The 23434-nt window shown below is 37.5% G+C and overlaps 1 protein-coding gene across 3 annotated transcripts in view; it reads right to left on the reverse strand.

The window, feature by feature from the left end:
* The window catches only part of LOC131431057 (serine-rich adhesin for platelets-like), a 482585-nt gene that overhangs the window by 263786 nt on the left and 195365 nt on the right, over nucleotides 1-23434 (reverse strand). The window lies entirely within an intron of this gene.

A 23434-nucleotide genomic window follows, 5' to 3' on the forward strand; every position in this document is an offset into this window, starting at 1 on the left:
CAAATCAACAAACGAAATACGTTGTAAGTTAAAGAAACTAGCAGATACAATAAAAAGCATTTCATTGCGGCCGTTACTCACTCACTTATATCATCGCAGTATGGCGTAAACAGTAAAGTTTCATTAGGTGAAATTCCGGTTGTTAGTGCCATCTTACCTGCAATGAGAAAAAGACAAAAATTGATTAGGTTGAATTCAAGTCAAACAACTGTTTATGTAACTAACGTTACTTATATTATATCTAAAAACAACGAGTATCGTTACTGCAAATAACTGTCGCGAAGTCATTCAGAATTTCTAGCATTCTTAAATTGGTGAGTTTTTAAAGTTTATCCAGTTCTCATATTTCTTACAATTCTTGATTTACGGAACACTCTACAAACTAAAATCTTTTCTTAAGGCCATCGTCCAAGTACCATGCGCGCGGGTGGTTTTAGGAAATTTTTGATGGAAATTTTGAAAAATTTGAGAAAACCAAAAACATACAGACCTTTGAAATACTTTTATCTATCTACAGGGTGAAAATGGCTGGAAAATTCGGAGGATTTTCCGAGTCTTATCAAAAATAGCTCTGAAAAATGAGTGTTTTTGTGATCTTTTACAATTATCTGGAAAAATAATGCGATGGCATAAATTTTTTTTTCATATAAACCTTATGATGGATACAAAGATTACATTCGGACACATTTTTGGAAAACCTTTTCACGCTTTTCAAAGAAAATCCACGAATTCAAAAATTTCCACTAAATCGGTCATATGAAATTGATTGATTTTCCATGAAAAGCGTGAAAAGGTTTTCCAAAAATGTTTCCGAATGTGATCTTTGTTGCCAACATAAGGTTTTTTTGGAAAAAAATTTCATTTCATCGAATTATTTTTTCAAATAATTGTGAAAAATTACAAAAAAGCTCATTTTTTCAGTGCTATTTTTGATAAGACTCGGAAAATCCTCCGAATTTTCCGGCCATTTTCACCCTGTAGATAGATAAAAGTATTTCAAAGGTCTGTATGTTTTTGGTTTTGTCAAATTTTTCAAAATTTCCACCGAAAATTTCCTAAAACCACCCGCGCGCATGGTACTTGGACGATGGCCTTAAGTGTTTTTCATGCAAATTTCCGAAGCAGAGCGTTTTCTTTACGAATTTAGTATGTCAAAAGCTATAGAAAAGCATGTATCGTCGCAATTCGGTATTGGACATTTTTTTTTTAAATCGGTTCTGAAACTAGAAAATATTTATATTGATAGGACTGGAGTTAGAAATTGAAATTTTCGACAGATGTTATGAAAATACATAAAACGTCGAGATCTGGTATTGCTTCGAAAATTATTTATTTATTTATTTATTTATTTTGGAGCAGAAAAAAGCCAGGTGAAGATGATATTTCGCAATCTCTCTCCAGCAGGCATAAAACCACCTCATCATTTGTATCAGCAGATTACAATTATCCAACAAATATATTTATGATTAACACTACAATTGAAACTAACAATTAAAACTAAACTATAACTAGTTAATAACCCGGGCTGGCGGTTCATTGCATAAGACGCTGGTCTTACAAACCAGTTGTCGTATGTTCGAGCCCCAACCTGGAAGGATTCTTACTGTCAGTAGGATCGTATGCAATGATTCTGTACGCTCTGAAATGGCTGCGAAGTCTGTTCTAACAGAAGGTCCGAATTTCACAAAAGGAATGTAATGCCAAAACTTTGACTTTGATAACTAGTTGATGACACCAAGAATAACAGGTCAATAATTTAGAATAATCGACTCTCATGGACTCGATCAATTAAATTCCACCGTTTGTTTTTTTTTCTTTTAGATAACACGTTTAGACAATTTCCGTTGTTTCAGACGTAATTTTTTTTAATGCGAATTTATGAAGAAATGTGGATTTGAAGGCGTCTTTTTGCGGAAAATATCCTCCGTATAAAACTGCTCAAATTCAAAGAAATTTTCAAAATATTTCATATCTCATAAATTACTGAACATTCCAAAATCAGTAACTTTCCAAAATTTTGAAAAGTTAGAATTTCGAAAAACTTGCAGAATATTATCTAGAATCGTCAATTTCACTAAACTCTCAGTTTTCAAATTTGGTAAAATTATCAGTATAAAAACAATTTATTGTCGGAAAATTCTCGCAGTTCTCAGTTTTTCATAATTTTCTAAACAATATTTTAAAAATTACCCAAACTCACTTTTGAATCACCCAATTCTCGAAATTCACTGTTTTCTAAAATTATCAACGTTCTAAAAACTGAGTTCTTATTATAATTCAAATTTTCAATTTTTAATTTCATTAAATCCACTAAAATCTTCAAAACTTAAAAAATCGAATTTATGAATTCATAATAACCTAATTGTTCTGAGAAATCGTAGATTTTCTGAACTCCCAAATTCGGAATGTTTTTGGCTCACTCAAAACTTTATGATTCTCTTTACAAGAATGGGTTAGAATGTAATCGTAAATATCTTTTGTTCTACTTAACACAGTAACATACTATTTTTACCTGTAACATAATTTTTTCTCTGTACCATCGGAAATATGTTCAGCAATTTATGTGAAAATGTTCAGTAGTATGAGAACAAGTAACTCAAAATAGAATTTTTCTAAAATGTTTGGTATGAACGGGCATTAAGGTAAAATTCAGTGCAAAAATGGGTCGCGCAAAAATTTGTATTAAAACCGCTTAACTTTGTAAATGCACATAAAAAACAATTCACGCTACGAACCAAGACCAAGGTTAATAGTTTTCGACCTCGAACTGTGCGGCATTTGACGTTCGTTACAAGAAATATAAATTATGCTTAAGTAGCGAATGCACATCGATCGAAAGGAAATTACTGAGTTACAACTAAACAAAAGTAATAGTGCCGTATGCATTCAATAGTGCTTCCGAGACCGCGGAAATAAAATAAACAGCTGACAACAACATTAACAACACAAACTATGTCGGGCATGAAACCAGGAAGAAAATGCTTCAAAGGATTCAGACTAAAAATCTGAAATTAACTACACAGACTCACAAATGTAGAGCCATAATATTATAAGCAAATTCCGACGAAAATCGATGTAATCTTCCACTGAATAGATTCGCTTTCTGTATTAGCTAGTAAGTCAATACATAAGTTCGTTTTCCCCCATTACACATTACAAGTAGGTTTAAAATTTTCCCTACAAAAAATCACAGAATTGTGGAAGCAAATGATGTCCTAATGGTAATAACCAAATCATTATATCTCTCTTTCTCTCCTATAGCAGGACAAAAATTTATTCGAAAAGGTTTGTCCCAATACTCCCTTCACCGAGAAGGAACGGTGGAATGCATGCCTTTACACGAGACCAATCCCCTCGTACGTGACTTTCTATCACTACACTATGTGGTCATGTTGATTGCAAGTCACCTACGAAAATCAGCAAACCACCTGTCAATACTGTCAACAATCCGTTTCCTATGGCAAGAAAGGACTTCTCGACCCAAGAATAACCTCGAAAACTGGCAGCACTCACATGGCAACGAATGTATTCGAACACTGGTGGCATAAGTTTTAGTGATGATTATAATGCTGGTGTGCAAACCAACATAGAGGAATAAAAACGGGAGATGGGATCCATACAATATAATAATCACATTCTGCCTAAATGTGTACTAAAATAGAAACTGTGGAAACTCGACAGTGTTCCAGTTTCCAATTCTCCTAAGTAGAACTGCTCTTTCAAAATGCACCCACAGGAAGAAGAAGGAAATAATCTTCCTGTGCCGCCAGAAAGGGACCGTGAGGGATGAGACTGCGAAGGTAAAATGGGCAGGAATAATTTTGAATACGAAATCAGCATACAAATTAGTTTGTGTCCATTATTGCTGCTGTCCCTGAGGGAGAACTTCGCCCGTTTCGCCCGTTCTGTGAAGGGACAGGGACCCGGAAACCTGCGAGACGACGACCTGTCCGGTTTCGATATTTACAATTCAAAACCGTCGTCGACCGGAACTCATTCGCTGGCTTCGTCCTGCACACGGTATAAAGTGGAAATTGTCCCCAAGCAGAGATGAGCGGTAATCTTTGAAGATCCCACGCCAGTCTACTCTCCCGGAGGTGGAGGAAGGATGGGGCATGGGACGACAACGAAGCGAACTGCGATGGAATAATTCAGAAATGCACCGAAGATAACAACAATAATAATAATAATAATGTTGCTACTACGCGAGACTCCTAAAACGAGGCGATCCCGGAGAATGTTTGGGAAGCGGACGGAGGAGGGTCTCTGCCTGGGAAGTCCATTCCCGGAAGTACGGTTAGAAACAAGAGAGAATATTAAAATCAGATATGAATGAACATAAATCCTTCATATCCTTACTGCTTTTGTGGATCCAGAAAACCAGGCCCGAAACCCGAGCACCTGGTTGTGGCGCGGAGGTGGTGAAGGATGGTGGATCGAAAATTCAAGGTAAGGTGCTCGGTATGCCACAACGCCAAGCTAGAAGTTTGTTTCAACTTATCTGGCTCTGGAGCAGTCGCAATCGTTGGGACGGAAGTTGAAACTATAATTTAAAGCTTCGTGAAAATCAGCTCTGGTTATCTGGAATGCTGGAACATTGCCTTCTTTCGCTGGATCCCATTTCGCCAAATAAGAAATTTCAAGTTACTTAAAATTTCTGTTTTCATGTGTAATAAATTTTTCTTCACAGGACGTTTCGAATTCTTAGATGTTCGTTCTGCTTTGATGAAACTATTTCAATTTTGAGGGAATTCGGTTTTTTTCAAGTGATTCGAGTTTTAGTGTCATCTCGAAAAAAAAGTCCCAGAAAGTCGATTTATTTCCACCGGGCAGCACCTTTTACCCATATCCGATTTAGCTCAAATTTTGCATAAGGTCTTTTTTTGAGGTGCTTAAGCTTTTGAGCTCTACCGCATCACGAAATTAGAGGTGATCATAAAATATTGGCACCCTTCTATACATTAGAGTGGTAAAAAACAACGTATTTTGTCGGGTACGTCACTTATGTCATCATATCTCCGGAACCAGAAGTCGCAGTCTGTTAATTTTCAAACTTGATCAATGGCCCATTACTATGTTTCAAATGTGCCTAAGTCTGTTGAAAAAAAATCGTTAAAATGTGCACATACATACACACACAGACGTTTTCCAATCTCGTCGAGCTGAGTCGATTGGTATACAACACTATGGGTCTCCGAGGCTCCGTGTGAAAGTTGGATTTTTCAATTATTCTAACACCTTTCCTTAGAGAAAGGTAAAAAGCTATGAAAATTCAAAAATTTGTTGATTTACTAAATTAAAAAATGTTTAATTTTGAGTAGTTTCTGAAATTCGGATATTCAAAAATTAATGAGATTTTCAGATAATCATCGAAAATCTGAAGTTTTTAAAATTTTTTTGGAAATTTCTTTAAATTTCGGGAGTTTTTAGGTAATATAAATGTTATTTTTTTATGAAAATCTAAAAATCTGTTGAATTAACAACTTAGAAAATGTTTAATTTTGAGTAGTTTCAGAAATTCAGATTTTCAAAAATTAATAAGATTTTCAGATAACTTTCGAAAATCCGTAGTTTTTAAAATTATTTTGGAAATTTCTTAAAATTTCGAAAATTTTCAGGTAACAACTTAGAAAATGTTTAATTTTGAGTAGTTTCAGAAATTTGGATTTTCAAAATTAATGAGATTTTCTGATAACTTTCGAAAATCCGGAATTTTTTAAAAGGATTTTGGAAATTTCTCTAGATTTAGGAAAATTTTAGGTAATATGAATGTTTTTTTTTATGAAAATCTAAAAATTTGTTGAATTTACAACTTAGAAAAAGTTTTATTTTGAGTAGTTTCAGAAATTCAGATTTTCAAAAATTCATAAGATTTTCAGATAACTTTCGAAAATCCGGAGTTTTTAAAATTATTTTGGAAATTTCTTAAAATTTCGGGAATTTTTAGGTAAGATGAATGTTTTTTCTAATGAAAATCTAAAAATTTGTTGAATTAACAACTTAGAAAATCTTAAATTTTGAGTAGTTTCAGAAATTTGGATTTTCAAATATTATTAAGATTTTCAGATAACTTTCAAAAATCCGGAGATTTTAAAATTATTTTGGAAATTTCTTAAAATTTCGGGAATTTGTAGGTAATATGAATGTTTTTTTTATACACCGATAAATTTAATAAGCTTAGCTCTAAGATGCAGGAAAAATCCTCATTCAAGGAATTAAAAATCAAAAAAATTTATAATAATTTTCCGAATCTTCAGTTCTGAATATTATGAGGTTTTAGATAAATTTGGATTTACCAAGAAACAATAAAAATTCTAAAAAATTCTGCATTTTTAAGAATTCTAGGAATTCTGTACTTTTGAACACTAAGGAATTTTCTGATACAAAAAGTTTGGAAAATCTTAGAAATATCGATAAATGGAGTAATACTGAGAACGTACAAAAAGTAGAAAGAGTGTAGATTTCACAATTCCAAGAGTGCACAGTTTGGAGAATTTTGAGTGAATTTCGAGATTTCTAAGAATGTCGAAAATTTAAAATATAAAAATTTCAGGAATTTTCGAAATTTTGGGCACTGACAACTTTGATTACAAAAATAATTAAAAAATACTACTCTACTAAAAAATTTAAGCTTTTGAGAAGTTCGAAAATCATATTTTTACCCATCGTCTTCGACTCATCAGTGCATTAGCAGCACTAACCAACGCTACCTCGTGGTTCCACATAAACCGGTAAGCTGACGAAGATAAAATTTAAAAATATGAAGTCATTTGGGAATTTTCGAAATTCTGATATTCGGAAATTTACAGCTTTAAGAACGTTTTGAAAACGTTGAGAGTTTGAAGAATTTTGGGATTTCCGAGAATCGCAGTAATACTGAAAAGGTGAAAAAGTAGCAAAATTGTGATTTGCGTAATTTTATGAATGTACAGTTATGAGAGTTTATGATAAAAGGAACTAAAAATTTTCATTAGAAAAACATGTTTTTAAGACTCAGATCTCCAGGTTTGAAGAATTACTTGGATTGATGATAATTTTTATTAGTTTTACGTTTCGTCTTTGACTCATCAGTGCAGAGCAGTTCAAATTGAACTGCTTAGTGCTAAACTCGGCAGTTCAATTTGAACCGCTAAGCAGACGTAAAGTTTCTGCTACTTACAGAACACTTTTTGTTTTGCAACGGAGTGCAATGTCTTTTCTGACGTGCCGAACGAAAACGTGTTTTCGACTATTTCTGGCCGATGCAGGTATGGTCATTTAGGGGTTAGCCAAATTTTGTGCTAGGGCACATAACCGTTTTTATTAGTTTTACGTTTCGTCTTTGACTCATCAGTGCAGAGCAGTTCAAATTGAACTGCTTAGTGCTAAACTCGGCAGTTCAATTTGAACCGCTAAGCAGACGTAAAGTTTCTGCTACTTACAGAACACTTTTTGTTTTGCAACGGAGTGCAATGTCTTTTCTGACGTGCCGAACGAAAACGTGTTTTCGACTATTTCTGGCCGATGCAGGTATGGTCATTTAGGGGTTAGCCAAATTTTGTGCTAGGGCACATAACCGTTTTTATTAGTTTTACGTTTCGTCTTTGACTCATCAGTGCAGAGCAGTTCAAATTGAACTGCTTAGTGCTAAACTCGGCAGTTCAATTTGAACCGCTAAGCAGACGTAAAGTTTCTGCTACTTACAGAACACTTTTTGTTTTGCAACGGAGTGCAATGTCTTTTCTGACGTGCCGAACGAAAACGTGTTTTCGACTATTTCTGGCCGATGCAGGTATGGTCATTTAGGGGTTAGCCAAATTTTGTGCTAGGGCACATAACCGTTTTTATTAGTTTTACGTTTCGTCTTTGACTCATCAGTGCAGAGCAGTTCAAATTGAACTGCTTAGTGCTAAACTCGGCAGTTCAATTTGAACCGCTAAGCAGACGTAAAGTTTCTGCTACTTACAGAACACTTTTTGTTTTGCAACGGAGTGCAATGTCTTTTCTGACGTGCCGAACGAAAACGTGTTTTCGACTATTTCTGGCCGATGCAGGTATGGTCATTTAGGGGTTAGCCAAATTTTGTGCTAGGGCACATAACCGTTTTTATTAGTTTTACGTTTCGTCTTTGACTCATCAGTGCAGAGCAGTTCAAATTGAACTGCTTAGTGCTAAACTCGGCAGTTCAATTTGAACCGCTAAGCAGACGTAAAGTTTCTGCTACTTACAGAACACTTTTTGTTTTGCAACGGAGTGCAATGTCTTTTCTGACGTGCCGAACGAAAACGTGTTTTCGACTATTTCTGGCCGATGCAGGTATGGTCATTTAGGGGTTAGCCAAATTTTGTGCTAGGGCACATAACCGTTTTTATTAGTTTTACGTTTCGTCTTTGACTCATCAGTGCAGAGCAGTTCAAATTGAACTGCTTAGTGCTAAACTCGGCAGTTCAATTTGAACCGCTAAGCAGACGTAAAGTTTCTGCTACTTACAGAACACTTTTTGTTTTGCAACGGAGTGCAATGTCTTTTCTGACGTGCCGAATGAAAACGTGTTTTTGAACTGCTCTGCACTGATGAGTCAAAGACGAAACGTAAAACTAATAAAAACGGTTATGTGCCCTAGCACAAAATTTGGCTAACCCCTAAATGACCATACCTGCATCGGCCAGAAATAGTCGAAAACACGTTTTCGTTCGGCACGTCAGAAAAGACATTGCACTCCGTTGCAAAACAAAAAGTGTTCTGTAAGTAGCAGAAACTTTACGTCTGCTTAGCGGTTCAAATTGAACTGCCGAGTTTAGCACTAAGCAGTTCAATTTGAACTGCTCTGCACTGATGAGTCAAAGACGAAACGTAAAACTAATAAAAACGGTTATGTGCCCTAGCACAAAATTTGGCTAACCCCTAAATGATAATTTTTAGCAAAACAGAAAATTTCAATTCCGTCATCTTCGATTCGTCAGTTCATTAGCAGTTTACATTGACCAACTAACGCCACCTCGCGGTTTCACATAAACCGCTAAGAAGACGTAACCTGCTAATGCACTGATATGGCGAAGAAGATTCGTGAAAATATGAAATTGGTCATGTACATTTTTTTACAAACTGGTAATCACTCATGAGATACCAAAAAAACGGGAGCGGGTCATTTCGCCGAAAGTCGTTTCGCCGAAAGGGTCATTTCGCCGAAAGGGGTTTTTCGGCGATTTTAACATTTCACCGAAAGGATAATTTCGAATACATCATATTATTTTTTGTGTTATCATGAGTTCTGTATAATTGATAAGATAGGAAGGCTGTGATCTTTTATTCGTTTTTATTTTTAATCAATTCCAATTACGATATTAGAACAATTACAGGATTCGGCGGAAAAAACATTTCGTGAAAAAATTAACAATGCATTTCGGCTATTATAAACCGGACACCTGGTCATTTTTTATTGTAAAGACTGTCCCAGAAAGTATGGACGTAACCAAAAACCGCTGCCATTTCGCAATGGTTCAGAATCTGTCAATTTTTATGGCTGCGTCCTGTTGTTTACACTCTTCTCTAACCACTTGCGCAGTAGTTTATTCGTTTTCATTAATTTGTTTCGAAATGCGTAGACTTTCAGTAGAACAACGTCGAAAAATTGTGTACAAATGGTGCACAGAACGCGGACTGTCACTGAGAAAGATAGCAAAAATGGAAGGAGTAAATGAAAAAGCCGTGCGAAATGCAATCAGGAAGTTCGGTGAGGAAAACACCTTTTATGATAAACCGAAAACGGGTCGAAAAAAAGGTCCTGCTAACCCTCAGTTGTATACTGAAGGCGTTCCAGCAAAAGAAGGAGGTTTCAGTTTGGGATGTGGCCAAAAAAGTGGGCACTTCGAAGTCAAATGTTCTTCGTGCTTAAGAACGTTTGAATCTTCGAACCTTTAAGAAGCAGAAACAACCAAAACGTAGTCCGAATTCAATGAGGAACGTTCGCAAGAAGGTGCGCCAGCTAGTCTACAATGGCTAAGTAGCAAATGTTGAGAATAATATTCTGTTGTTGTAGTCTAATATTATCAGTATATCGAATGAAATTTGAATATCTAACACTTGTGAATTATTTACAGCGAAATCAAAGTGCGTCCATACTTTCTGGGACAGTCTTCAGAATATTCTTATACAATAATTGTGCTTGGTATCGCGGTTTGGAGGTACGATTGGAGATTCGGTTGGTTCTAAATCGAGTGACTACCATCCTGAGAATGTGAACTGTATCTAACGTATGTCACTTCTGAAAATAAATTTTGCAGCATTAAAATATCACGGAGTTGGGCGTCGTGAATAGTTTTTTTTAAATAAATATTGGCCCTTATTACCGGTATCACTTCACGGTGCTAATCGAGTGAAGTGAATTTAAGTCCTTATTACGGAAGTCGTTTCAGCGACAAAAGTAAGTACTTGGATGAACTTGACGTCATTATGAACATCACGCTATCAAAATTTTGTTGAAAAAATGAGTTTATTTTTCACTACAGTGATCATTTCACTATGCGTGACACTGGTAATAGGTAGAATTATATGTAATTCATTCGTCGGGCGATCAACTAAACTACCAATCGCTTGCCATACCGAGTACTTCTTGGCGAATTTATCAACCTTCACCTTCCAGAACTCCTCCGCATCATCTAGGTTCGGGTTCCTTGCGTTCACGGGGTTGCATTTCGTCGACATTCAATGACTGTGTTGCATTTTTTTTAACACCGAAACATTTTACACAAAATCCATAGCTCGTAAATCTTTGACCAAAATCGTCGGCACAGCAATTTCCCCGCTGCGGTTTTCCGCCATATTTTGTGTGGTCGTTTCGGTTTCACGGTCGGCAGTTAATATTTCAAAAACGTTGTTCTTAAACGATGATTTCAGAATGAAATTACCGCGCTTTCTCTCTCTCGCTCTCTCCCTCCGTCTTTCCACGCACCACGAATTGATTTATGAATATGGGCAGGTGTGCGTGTGCACTCTGTTGCTCGGCAGCCCCGATTGGATTGGCCCCCAAAGATTATGATGTGTTTATTGCAGGTGAAAAAGAGCGGGTGGGGAGATCAATAAATTTTCCACCAGGGAATTCCGTCCGCCCCCCTGCCCCTTGTAGAAGCATCACCATCGAACAAATCGAACGCATTGAATTTAACGATTTCGTTTCGAATCGTCGGCCAGATGTTTGTTTCTCGAAAGTTGAGTGTTTCGATCTCTGACCTATCGAATCACCTCGTGGAAGGAAAACGGTTTTCGATGGGGAGAAGAAAAATTGTCCCAATTAATTCAGCACTTAGAGGGAAGACTCTTGGCTAGCGACGGTCACCAACTCGGATGGCTAATTGGAAGTTATTCAACAGGTGCTTGCGAGTCACTGACAAATTGACTGTTTTTTCATTGGATTGATTGACGAGTTTGATTTATTGCTACATGATTTCATGCATTTCGACTGTTCGACTCGCCTCGGAAAAAAATAAAATTTGAATCGGTCCTGCCAGAAAATTATTGCAATGCCTGATACGGCGATAAAACGTCTCGGTCATTACTTCAATTGAGGATGTTTACGTGTTTTATGTTCCACAATACCACCACCGATACTATCATACTAAACTAGACTCGTCCGGCGGACCAGGTCGTATCTTAGCAGTTACCGAGGAAACGAGTCCCTGGGATGACATAAACAGTACTCAAAGGCAATCACATAAACATATTTACGACCGATGTCCCCGTCGGCGTCGGGTTCGTCGGAAGAAAAACCGGTGCGCAACCTCGTTTGGCAAAAAAATATGTTAATGAATTTTATTGAATCTCAGAATTGGTGGCCGTTCGGTTGTTGGTTGGTTTGCCGGGAGCTAGAAGGGGAAGGTGATGAAGTAACTATTTCAATAATTTGTTTACACGTTCTTTCGACTATCTTCTCATTACCGGCGGGCGAGGCCGCTGGTCGATTGACTTTTTGTGTCTTTTCATTAGTTTTTCCTTCGAAGGTTTATTGTTTTTCGACTGTCGTAAATTTTCTGAAATTCCCCAAAAATCGCAAAGCTCTCAAAAAAGTTCTCTAATTAAAATCAAACATTTTCAAATGTCCAAAATATTTAGATGCTGGAATTCTTCATGTTTTTCTCTCCTTGGAATCGTCTAACTGCTTTAAACTCTCACAGTTTTTAAAATTTTAATTTCTAAAACAATTCTCAAATTCCAAAATACTTAAAACAACATTTTCCCAAATTCATCGTTTATAGGATATTCAAAATTATTGAAATAGTCGAATTCTGGGAATTCGCAGATTTTCTAAATTCCCAAATTCTGAAAATTTTTGGCTCTCAAAACTTTCCGATTTCCAATAATTTTACTAAATTTTCAAAATTATCAACATTCCCAAAATTTTCTGAACTTAAAAACTTTTTGAAAATTTATAATATATTTTCAGACATTTTCAGCATTCATTTGTGATTTTTGGTGGATCAGGGTCATTTCGTCGAAAGCCATTTCACTAAAAGGGTCACTTCGCCGAATGCCATTCCGTTGAAAGGGTCATTTCACCGAATCCTGCAATTGTTCTAATATCGTAATTGGAATTGATTTAAAATAAAAAAAAGTAAAAGATCCTAACGTTGACGCCCGTTGTGTTGACCTAGAATTGTACTTCTGGAATAAAGATTGATTCTTGTACTCTTGAATGAGGATTGATTGAATACTAAGCATCAAAGCAATTGCATAGGTGTATCTACCAAACAAGTGTATGTGGTATTTTCCGTTTACTAAATGGAAATGAAAAAAAAAATCTAATGCAGCTTCACCACAATCGTTTTGGTTCGTGTGCTGACCGACCTTGCTACCGTTCGTTCGGACCTAACTAAAGCAAAGAAACCCAACTTTGAGTAGAGCAAATTGAAATTGTGGATCCAAATGAAATTGTGGAACTTTGTATGGAACCATAAGACCTTCAATTTGAACTAATAACTGTAACCAAAAAAAAACTACTTGTGATAAATTTGTTTATTCGTTCGTAATAATGGATCAGGATCATTTCGCCGAATGGGTTACTTCGCCGAATGTCATTTCGCCGAAAGCCATTTCACCGAATGGGTCAGCCATGAGACCTTCAATTTGAACTAAGAACTGTAACAAAAAAAACTTATGATAAATTTGTTTAAGAAGTGTGTCGAAAAGTAATTAGCAACATTAATTATTGAATAAAAAAGCGAAAAAGAAAACATATTTTGACATCAGTTTTCGATAAATTGTAGAAAAATTACATTTTATTGCATTTTACTGATTATATTGAAGAAAATCCTAGTTTCTGCGAAACGCTTGCACTTTGGACTAGACATTCTTCATTAAATTCTGCACAGTTACTTTTGTGACTTTCCTGGTGGCAGCTGTCCAGTTTTTTTTAACTCCTGCATGTTTTGGGACACTGTACCTTCCTTCCGAAAGTGCCGCCTGACAATTGCCCAATACCTTTCAATTGGCCGAAGATCCGGGCAGTTCGGTGGGTTGATGTCCTTTTCCACGAATTGTACATTATTTTTTGACAACTACTGTAGAACGGAGTTGGCGTAGTGGGCTGAAGCCAAATCCGGTCAGAAGAGAGGATGAGCCTTATGCTTTCTGTACAGTGGCAGCATTCTTTTCTTCAAATATTCTTCCTCGTACACCTTAGCGTTAATTGTGCCCTTCGTGAAGATAATCGACAACCGCAAACCACAGGTACAAATTGCTTGCCAGACCAACACCTTCTGCCCAAACTTTTCAATCGCCACCGTGGTGTCCGCGTCGTCCAGGTCCTGGTACACCGATTTTGTATAATATTGCGGTCCGGGCAGCGCTCGAGAGTCTTCCTTGGCTCGTCGTCGGTCACGATGCATCCGTTTTTATTCTGAGCTTAAAAACTTTTTGAAAATCTATAATATATTTTCAGACATTTTCAGCATTCATTTGTGGTTTTTGGTGGATCAGGGTCATTTCGTCGAAAGCCATTTCGCCGAAAGGGTCATTTCGCCGAATGCCATTTCACCGAAAGTCATTTCACCGAAATCCATTTTCCCGAAAGGGTCATTTCCCCGAAGGACATTTCGCCGAATGGGTCACTTCGCCGAATGCCATTTCACCGAAAGTCATTTCGCCGAAAGGGTCATTTCGCCAAATCCTGCAATTGTTCTAATATCGTAATTGGAATTGATTTAAAACAAAGACAAATAGATGATCATTTTTTACGTTTCGCTTTCAACTCATCAGTGCGTCAGCAGTTTATGTTGAACTGCTAACGCCACCTAACGGTTCAATATAAACCGCTGAGCAGACGTAAAATTAATGCTGCTCAGCGGTTTATGTTGAACCGTTAGGTGGCGTTAGCAGTTCAACATAAACTGCTGTCGCACTGATGAGCTGAAAGCGAAACGTAAAAAATGAAACTAGTTATGTGTACTTAGCACAAATCCGGTACCCACGTGATACCAAACCCCTAAATAAATAAAAGATGCTAACGTTAACGCCCGTTGTGTTGACCTAGAATTGTACTTCTGGAATACAGATTGATTCTTGTACTCTTGAATAAAGATTCATTCATGAACATCACAACGGAGTTCCCAAGAAAACTTGTTGACTATTAGCTACTAAGCATCAAAGCAATTGCATAGGTTTATCTACCAAACAAGTGTATTTGGTATTTTCCGTTTACTAAGCGGAAATGAAACAAAAAAAACCAAAGGGGCCTCACCACAATCGTTTTGGTTCGTGTGCTGCCCGACCTCGCTACCGTTCGTTCGGACCTAACTAAAGCAAAGAAACCCAGCTTTGAGTAGAACAAACGGACAAACGAGGCGGTTACAGGTTCGTATGCGGCGGCCAACTCAGGAAGTTGGATCCAAATGATATTGTGGAACTTTGTATGGCACCATAAGACCTTGAATTTGAACCAAGAACTGTAACAAAAAAACCTACTTGTGATAAATTTGTTTATTCGTTCGTAATAATGTAACTAAGTTTAACTTTTGTCAGTACCCAACGGAAGACAGACCGTGAAATGACTGACAAATGAAATAGCAGAAATGAAAAGCTGCGAAAAAAATTTCGTCGATGACGTGACTCGAACCTGCCACTTTCTCCTATCCGGAGAAAATCGTTCTGCCAATTGAAGCACTCTGGATGTGATGAAACACAACTTAGAATGTATTCGGTAGGGAATTTAAGTTTAAAACTTTTTTCGGTATTAAAAAGCATCTCCTTATACTGAACATATAATTGAAAATAATTAATTCCAAAAGCGCAATTGATATTATTATTGTTATTGATGTGGTTGAATTCAAAGCAGCCAGTCTAGACTGATCCCAGTAATTGACCAATCAAATTCAATTCAAAGTTGGTGTGCCATCCCTTCCAAGTCCATTGCAAATCGAGTGATACAAATGATTTGTGGTGTCTTACCGGTTGATTGGAACCAAATTGAATATGTAGTATCCAATTTAAAAACACAATCATTCAGTCGAGTTCTCGGAACATAGAATTGGAAAGCTCAGACGTCGCCGCCGCAGCCATTCCACGTCGAAACTAAAATTAAATTTCAAACCGAAGAGAGATCACCTCAACACACACACACTTCATCAATCGAATAGGAGCAGAGTGAAAGAGTTCACTCGTAAAATCAAATTAATTTTAACTCAATCCCGAACGGCACGGAATGCTTGTTGGTATTCGACCAACCGACCGACCGACGGGACCGAAACCGAATCGACCCAACACCGCCGCAGCCGCACCGTGTTCAGCCTTTGAACCCGACCTCATCCTCCTGTGGTGGCCCCCAAGGGGGACAGAGTTCAATCCGACGAATGTGTCGAATTGTTCTCTATTTTTGGCGACCCCGAGAATTTCGGTCCGTAACTAACGAAATTAAAACTGAAATAATTTACAGCAGGGTACCAGCAGACGCAATAACGACTATAAACAACAACAGCTTCAACAAAACAGTCCGAATCGATCTTCGTCAGTTGTCTTCGGGGCGGCGGCGGGAATGATCTGTCGCGCTGTTTCAGAGTTCCTGACTGACAGAAACCACGGCCAAGCTTTGCACGGTGGTTTGATTCTGTACCGAATTGTAACGAATTTTCCGTTCGGTGCTGGCGTTCCTCAATGCTGTAATGAGAAATGCAGGGTTGAAATTGTGTTCCTTGGTGTCACATCATCTGGTCTGAGATTTCGCTTGGTGTAAGACTCATCCCTGGCCTTCTTCTTACAAGTGTCCCCGTCGAGACCGAAAATACCAAACCGACTGCGATTGCGACTGTGGTTCTGACGAAATCACAATTTGTTTTCCTTTGCCATTGGTTCGTACGTTCGTTCCTTCATTCTTTCGTTTTTTGAACCATGTTTTATGGCTGATGCCAAAAGATTTACGGCAACCACTGCATTGTCGAATTATTTGACAGTTGTGGTTCTGTGATTCACTGAACAACCAACCGTGCCGGCTGAGTCAGAGGCCTGGCATGAAGGTGAAACAGTATTGTGTAGCGCTGGTTCGAGACTCAATAAATACCAAGAAACAATAAAACCGAATAATATAAAATAGATAAAAAGTATCGAAATTAGGAAATATTTTTACAAATATTCAAACCCTTGAAAAACACAGAATCACGGCAAATGCAACTGTAATACTTGGGAAATTTATTTATTCATGAGTTGAACCGCAAAGAGCGAAAAAAATCCAGGAACTTCGTTGTAAAAATCGTCTCGAAAAAAAACGAGTAGGCGATGTCAGAGACGTAACCGCATTGATGTGGCGTGTTCATTCCAACGGATAAAAACATCATACACAATTCTTTACAATCGACTCGTTGGCATTGAAAAGGACCGTATTATTGATTTTGCCCCGATTATTACAATTTTGAAAGCATTTTACACAATCAGTAATTGGATGAGAAAAAGATATACATCTCTTAGAATATTTGCTACAATCGAAAGATATTAGATCTTACTTTTCTCATAGATGGTGTCTCGTCCTCATGTGCACCTCGTGCACTGCACAATCGGAAAAATTGTATTACACAATTTGCTAGTCAATTATTTTGTAGATTTTTAGATTTCAGGTACCGAAGGTTAAATAATGAGCGACTCCACAGCATAATATGCACAAATTCACCCTAAGCTACTTGGGAACGGGTATAGCGTGATGGGTTCGTCGATACCATTCATGCAGCCCGCCTGGGTTCGATTCCCAACCCCGCACATAGGGTCAGAAAATTTTTCTGGCCCGAAGAGGCGAATGACTTTAAGGTTAAAACCTCTATAATCGAAACAAAAAAAAACCCTAAGCTACTTGCGCTTGCTGGTCAATGACAACAAAACGATCGCTTTATATCGCTTTGCCGTAGCCAAAACGTGGCGTTCTGAACTCGAGCACTTTGTCTTGTGCACCGAAATTGCGTGTTTTTACACTCATCTCATAGACATCCAACTGAAAATTTCAAATAGTTCAAGAGTCACTGCACAGATTCAAGAAAAGAAGGAATTACTCAATGCAGCTCTAAGATTTGTTGTTTTCTCTGTCACGTTTGGCTCTGTGAGAACTTGTATGCACACCTTCAGGAGAGACTTCAGTGGCTTATGCTTATGGCAGTTGAAAACAAATTGCTGTCTCAGTTGCAACTTCGAAGCGGTGTTATTGGTAAAGTTATTGACAAATTTACGCGCCATCCGGAGCACCGAATTCTTCTACTGAATCGATGATACGAAATAAGTTCAATAAAAACTTCCCATCCAAAAGTACATTATTTCATTGTATTGAAAAACACAAGCGAATATCCAATCCTCAATCTTTAGTTTTCACTTACAACGAACTGTTACTTATGATTTCATACCATATAAGTAGTGCACAACCCGTAAATTTGGTCACGAGACGCCACTGGCTTCAAACAAAAGGTCCTGTGGTCCCATACGGAATTACTGAATTTCATCCGGATCCGGAAGTATGTGTTAAACATTTTATACCACCACTGAAAAGGGTAAAAAACGTGAAAAATTTTCGTCTCCAATTGATAGTTTTTTTTATCAGTAGACGCAAACAAACCGATTTCGGTTATTTTCTCAAGAATCGAAGCAAATAATTTTGAAGAATACCGCAGTATTTTATATGATAGTATGATTGATATGAGAATGGCATTATTACACCAATAAAACAGGTTTTCATTCTGCCATTAGGGTGCCGATATTTTGGGGTCATCTCTAATTTCGTAAAGCAATCGTGCTCAAAAATTGAGGCACCTCAAAAATTGAGGCACCTCAAAAAAGTCTCTATGCAAAATTTGAGCTAAATTGAATATCGGGTGAGTGGTGCCACCTGGTGGTTAAAGTTTGATAATTTTCGATCTTGAAATAAAATTCCTGAAATCGAAAACTTTTTTTCCTAAATCTCAAAATTTGAAGTCGATATTTTTCAAAAACAAAAAACTTTCGAACGTGGAGATCTGGTGTTATTTCGAAAAAATTGCATGCAATTCTAAAACATTAGGCGTTAAAAAAAAGATTTTAGATTTCGGGGAAGATCATTTCAAGATCGAAAATTTTCAATCTTTAACCGCCAGGCGGCACCACTTACCCAATATTCAATTTAGCTCAAATTTCGAAAATAGAGATGACCCCAAAAACATTGGTGCCCTAATATCCATATTATGGTGGATCAAAAGATCGTTTTTTTTTCAATTTTTTGGACATCTAAATTTAAGAACAAAAATTCATGCGTTGTGTAAAAAAATTAAATGGATTTTGTGTATCAAAGTGCTGATAGCTCCACGTTTTGACGGTTTTCAAAACTTAAACTTAGACATTTCTACACTTGATAAGTTGTTATGATAGCGAAATCATACTTCTCGTTTTTGTTACAATTTTTTGAAAATCTCAAGCCTTGCATTTATCGAGCTTGCCCATTCAAAATAAATCATAACATCTGATTGATATATTGCACTTTAAAACAACTACGTATTTAGGTTTTTGGTTCTCCATACATGGTTGAATCTGTGTATGGGGAGCTAAAATTGAAGGATATGCTATCGTTTCTCAGGATCAGGGTCATTTCGCCGAAAGCCATTTTGCTGAAAGCCGTTTCGCCGAAAGTCATTTCGCCGAAAGGGTTATTTCTCCGAATGACATTTCGCCGAATGGATCACTTCGCCGAATACCATTTTGCCGAAAGCCATTTCGCCGAATCCTGAAACCGTCTTAAAATCGTAATTAGAATTGGCTACGCCACATCGTTTTGGTTCATGTGCTGTCCGACCTCGCTACCGCTCTAACTAAAGCAAAGAAACCTAGCTCTGAGTAGACCAGGCAAACGAGGCGGTTACAGGGTTGTATGCAAGAGGCCGCCGCTTCCGACGGCGGGTTGACGGCCGACTCAGCTGGTGTCGGCTCGGTGGCTTTGTTCCGCCGAGCCATCTTGGCTTCGGTATTGTGGCTGCGCCACATAACCGTCAATTATACATAAGACATAATATACAGGAGACATGGCCCTTTCGGCGAAATTACCCTTTCGGCAAAATGACCCTTTTGGCGAAATGACCTATTCGGCGAAATGACATTCGGCGAAACGACTTTCGACGAAATGGCTTTCGGCGAAATGACCCGCTCCCCGTTTCTCACCCAATGTGGTAAGGAGCTATAGTCAGAGGGGTTCACCGTTCCTCCTGGAGTGAATGAATGCCTTCTGTTTCTACCCTAGAAACGTTTCAGCAGATTGTTTGGTATCCTTTATGGGCTGTCTAACTTACTTCTGCTCATACATGTTGCGAATCGTTCCACATTTTTCCGGAAATGCAGAATGGTGTCGCTTTTTTAAGTTGCTTGACGTAGCCACAAATATTTCAAAATTAAATATAAATGTTACAGTCGATTTTTTTAACAAAAAAAATGTCTGGGGGGGTTTGACGTCTTGCCAAATTATGCTGAAGTTTTATAAACATAGAAAATTTAAAAAAAAAATTATAGGGTTAGATTTTTATTCAGAAAAAAATATTACTTTTGTCCCAGAAACGATTCCTCGTAGCCACAAATATTTCAAAATCAAATGTCGATGTCGATTCTTTTAACTAAAATAAACGTTTGCTGCCAATTGTTCAGTTTTGGGAGGATTTGACATCTTGCCAAATTAAGCTTCCGTTTTATAAACATAGAAAAGTTTTGATTTTTTTCCAAAACAAGTTTTTCTATAGCATAGATCTCGATGTTCTATGCATTTCCAAGATTTATGATTTAAAAAAATAATTTTCTTGTCCCAGAGACGGCTTTTTCAGTAGTTTAAATAATTAAAAATGAAATGTAAATGTTACAGAGTCCATTTGTTTAACAAAAAAAAAACGTCTGGGCGGATTTAACGTCTTGCAAAATAAAGCTTAGAAGAAAAAAGTTTTTTCATAGCAGCAGATTTTTAATCAGAAAAAAAAAATTTTCTTGTTCCAGAAACTTTTTTTTACAGTTGTATGACGTAGCCACAAATAGTTCAAAATCAAATGTAAATGTCAGAGTCGATTTTTTTAACACAAAAAAAACTCATCTGTAACCAATTGTTCAGATTTTTTTTTCCATAAATACGTTTATTTCTTAAGGCAGTTTACATAAGTTTTTCTTCGCCGTAGCATCACTTTTACATAATATTTTTATCCTAATTTAATTCTAACATAGTCACAACGTTTTGAATTTATTAAAACATATTCTCTTATAGCTTAAATATCATCTTAGGTAACTCGTCATTAATTATGAAATCTACTCGGAAATATTATTTGAACCAAACGATTAACTTCTATAAATTATAAAATAAGCTGTTATTTTCAGACATTTTGTTGATAATTTCATAAACTGTTTCGAGTTTGTTTGTATCATTACATAATTTTTATTCTAATTTAGCTATTGGTTGAACTCATGGACGCAGCTGGGATCAGAACTAAGTCTTAAAAGGGGCCTTTATTAAATTGAAACTCCAATTTTCTTTATGAAATGATAAATAAGTTTCATGTATGAAAGGTCACGACAAGCAAGAATGTCTCGAACTGGGATATTGGATAGTCTACCTTGGGTACGCAAAGAATTTATAAGTTGAGATCTGACATCACGATACTCCACGCATGTCCAAACGACATGATCAATATCCCGATAACCTTCTCCGCAAGCACAATGATTAGTCTCGGAGAGCCCAATTCGAAGGAGATGTGCATCTAACGTGTAGTGATTGGACATGAGTCTGGACATCACACGAATGAAATCCCTACTCACATCCAGTCCCCTGAACCATGCCTTTGTCGATATTTTCGGAATAATTGAGTGCATCCACCGACCCAGATCATCTCTATCCCAAGATGCTTGCCAGCTGGCAAGTGTTCTTTGGCGAGACGAACTATAGAATTCGTTGAAAGCAATCGGTCGCTCATAAATTTCACCCTCAATAGCACCACGTTTGGCTAAATTATCGGCTCTTTCATTGCCTGGAATGGAGCAATGAGCCGGGACCCAGACTATAGTGATTAGATAATTATTATTCAATATGTCGTTCAGACACTGTTTTATTTTACCCAAGAAAAACGGTTCATTTTTGCCAGCAGCGATTGAGCGAATGGCTTCAATTGCACTCAGACTATCTGTGAAGAGGAAATAATGGTTTAGAGATAATGTGACGATTACACTCAAACTATAATGAACTGCTGCTAGCTCTGCTATATAAACAGATGCAGGTTCTTGAAGCCTAAATGAGGCCGAAACATTATTGTTGAACATACCAAACCCTGTCGCTTCTTCAATTCGCGATCCGTCCGTGTAAAACATTTTCTCAGAGTCAATATGCCTGAACTTACTTGAAAATATTTTTGGGATTTCCGTCGAGCGTAGATGATCCGGGATTCCACGCACTTCACGCTGCATGGATGTATCGAAAAATAAAGTTGAGTCAGGGGCACTTAGGATGCTGACACGGATAGGAATATATCTTGAAGGGTTGATTTCCTGTGACATATGGTTAAAATATACTGTCATGAATTTTGTTTGAGATCGAAGCTCGACTAGTCGTTCGAAATTATTAATTACCATGGGATTCAGCACCTCACATCTTATTAGCAGGCGTGATGAAAGCTCGCAAAATCGATCTTTTAATGGAAGAACTCCCGCCAGAACTTCAAGACTCATTGTATGTGTCGAGTGCATGCAGCCTAAGGCAATTCGCAAACAACGGTACTGAATTCGCTCAAGTTTGATAAAATGAGAGTTTGCAGCGGAACGAAAACAAACGCATCCATATTCCATCACTGAAAGTATCGTTGTTTGATACAATTTTATTAGATCTTGCGGATGAGCACCCCACCAAGATCCTGTTATTGTTCGAAGAAAATTTACTCTTTGTTGGCATTTCGTTATCAGATACCTAATGTGTCCTCCCCACGTGCATTTGGAATCGAACCACACCCCGAGGTATTTAAAAGTTAAAACCTGTTGGATCATTCTTCCCATCATATGGAGCTGAAGCTGCGCGGGATCATGCTTTCTTGAAAAGACGACTAACTCTGTTTTCTCCGCAGAGAATTCGATACCAAGATGAACAGCCCAAACGGACAAGTTATCTAAGGTATCTTGCAATGGTTTATGCAGATCAATAGCTTTGGGCCCAGTAACTGAAACCACGCCATGATCTGCCAATTGCCTTAGTGTACATGGGGTTACTAGACAGCTGTCAATGTCATTCACGTAAAAATTATAGAGGAGCGGACTGAGGCATGAGCCTTGCGGGAGACCCATGTAGCTAATTCTGAATGTTGCCAAATCGCCATGTGAAAAATACATGCACTTCTCTGACAAAAGGTTGTGCAAATAATTATTTATAACCGCTGGAAGTCCATATTGGTGGAGCTTGTCTGAAAGAACATCAATGGAAACTGAATCAAATGCTCCTTTAATGTCTAAAAATACAGATGCCATTTGTTGCTTTTGAGCGAAGGCAATTTGGATGTCAGACGAAAGTAATGCAAGGCAATTATTCGTCCCTTTATTTCTACGGAAGCCAAACTGAGTATCTGACAACAAACCGTTCGTCTCGACCCAAGTGTCGAGACGTCGTAGAATAATTTTTTCGAACAATTTTCCGATGCAGGACAACATCGCAATGGGTCTATATGAGTTGTGATTGGAAGCTGGTTTCCCCGGCTTTTGAATGGCGATAACTTTCACTTGTCTCCAGTCAGGCGGAACAATATTTTGCTCAAGAAACTTGTTGAACAATTCCAACAAACGTCTTTTTGCGAGGTCGGGCAGATTCTTCACCAAGTTGAATTTAATTCTGTCCAACCCAGGGGCGTTATTGTTACAAGACAAGAGTGCTATAGAAAATTCCATCATTGAAAATGGGTTATTAATAAAACCATTATTTGGAGGAGATTCCCGTATAATGCTTTGCGTAGGAACAGAATCTGGGCAAACT

Source organism: Malaya genurostris, chromosome 1 (assembly GCF_030247185.1).
Source record: "Malaya genurostris strain Urasoe2022 chromosome 1, Malgen_1.1, whole genome shotgun sequence".
Taxonomy (NCBI): domain Eukaryota; kingdom Metazoa; phylum Arthropoda; class Insecta; order Diptera; family Culicidae; genus Malaya; species Malaya genurostris.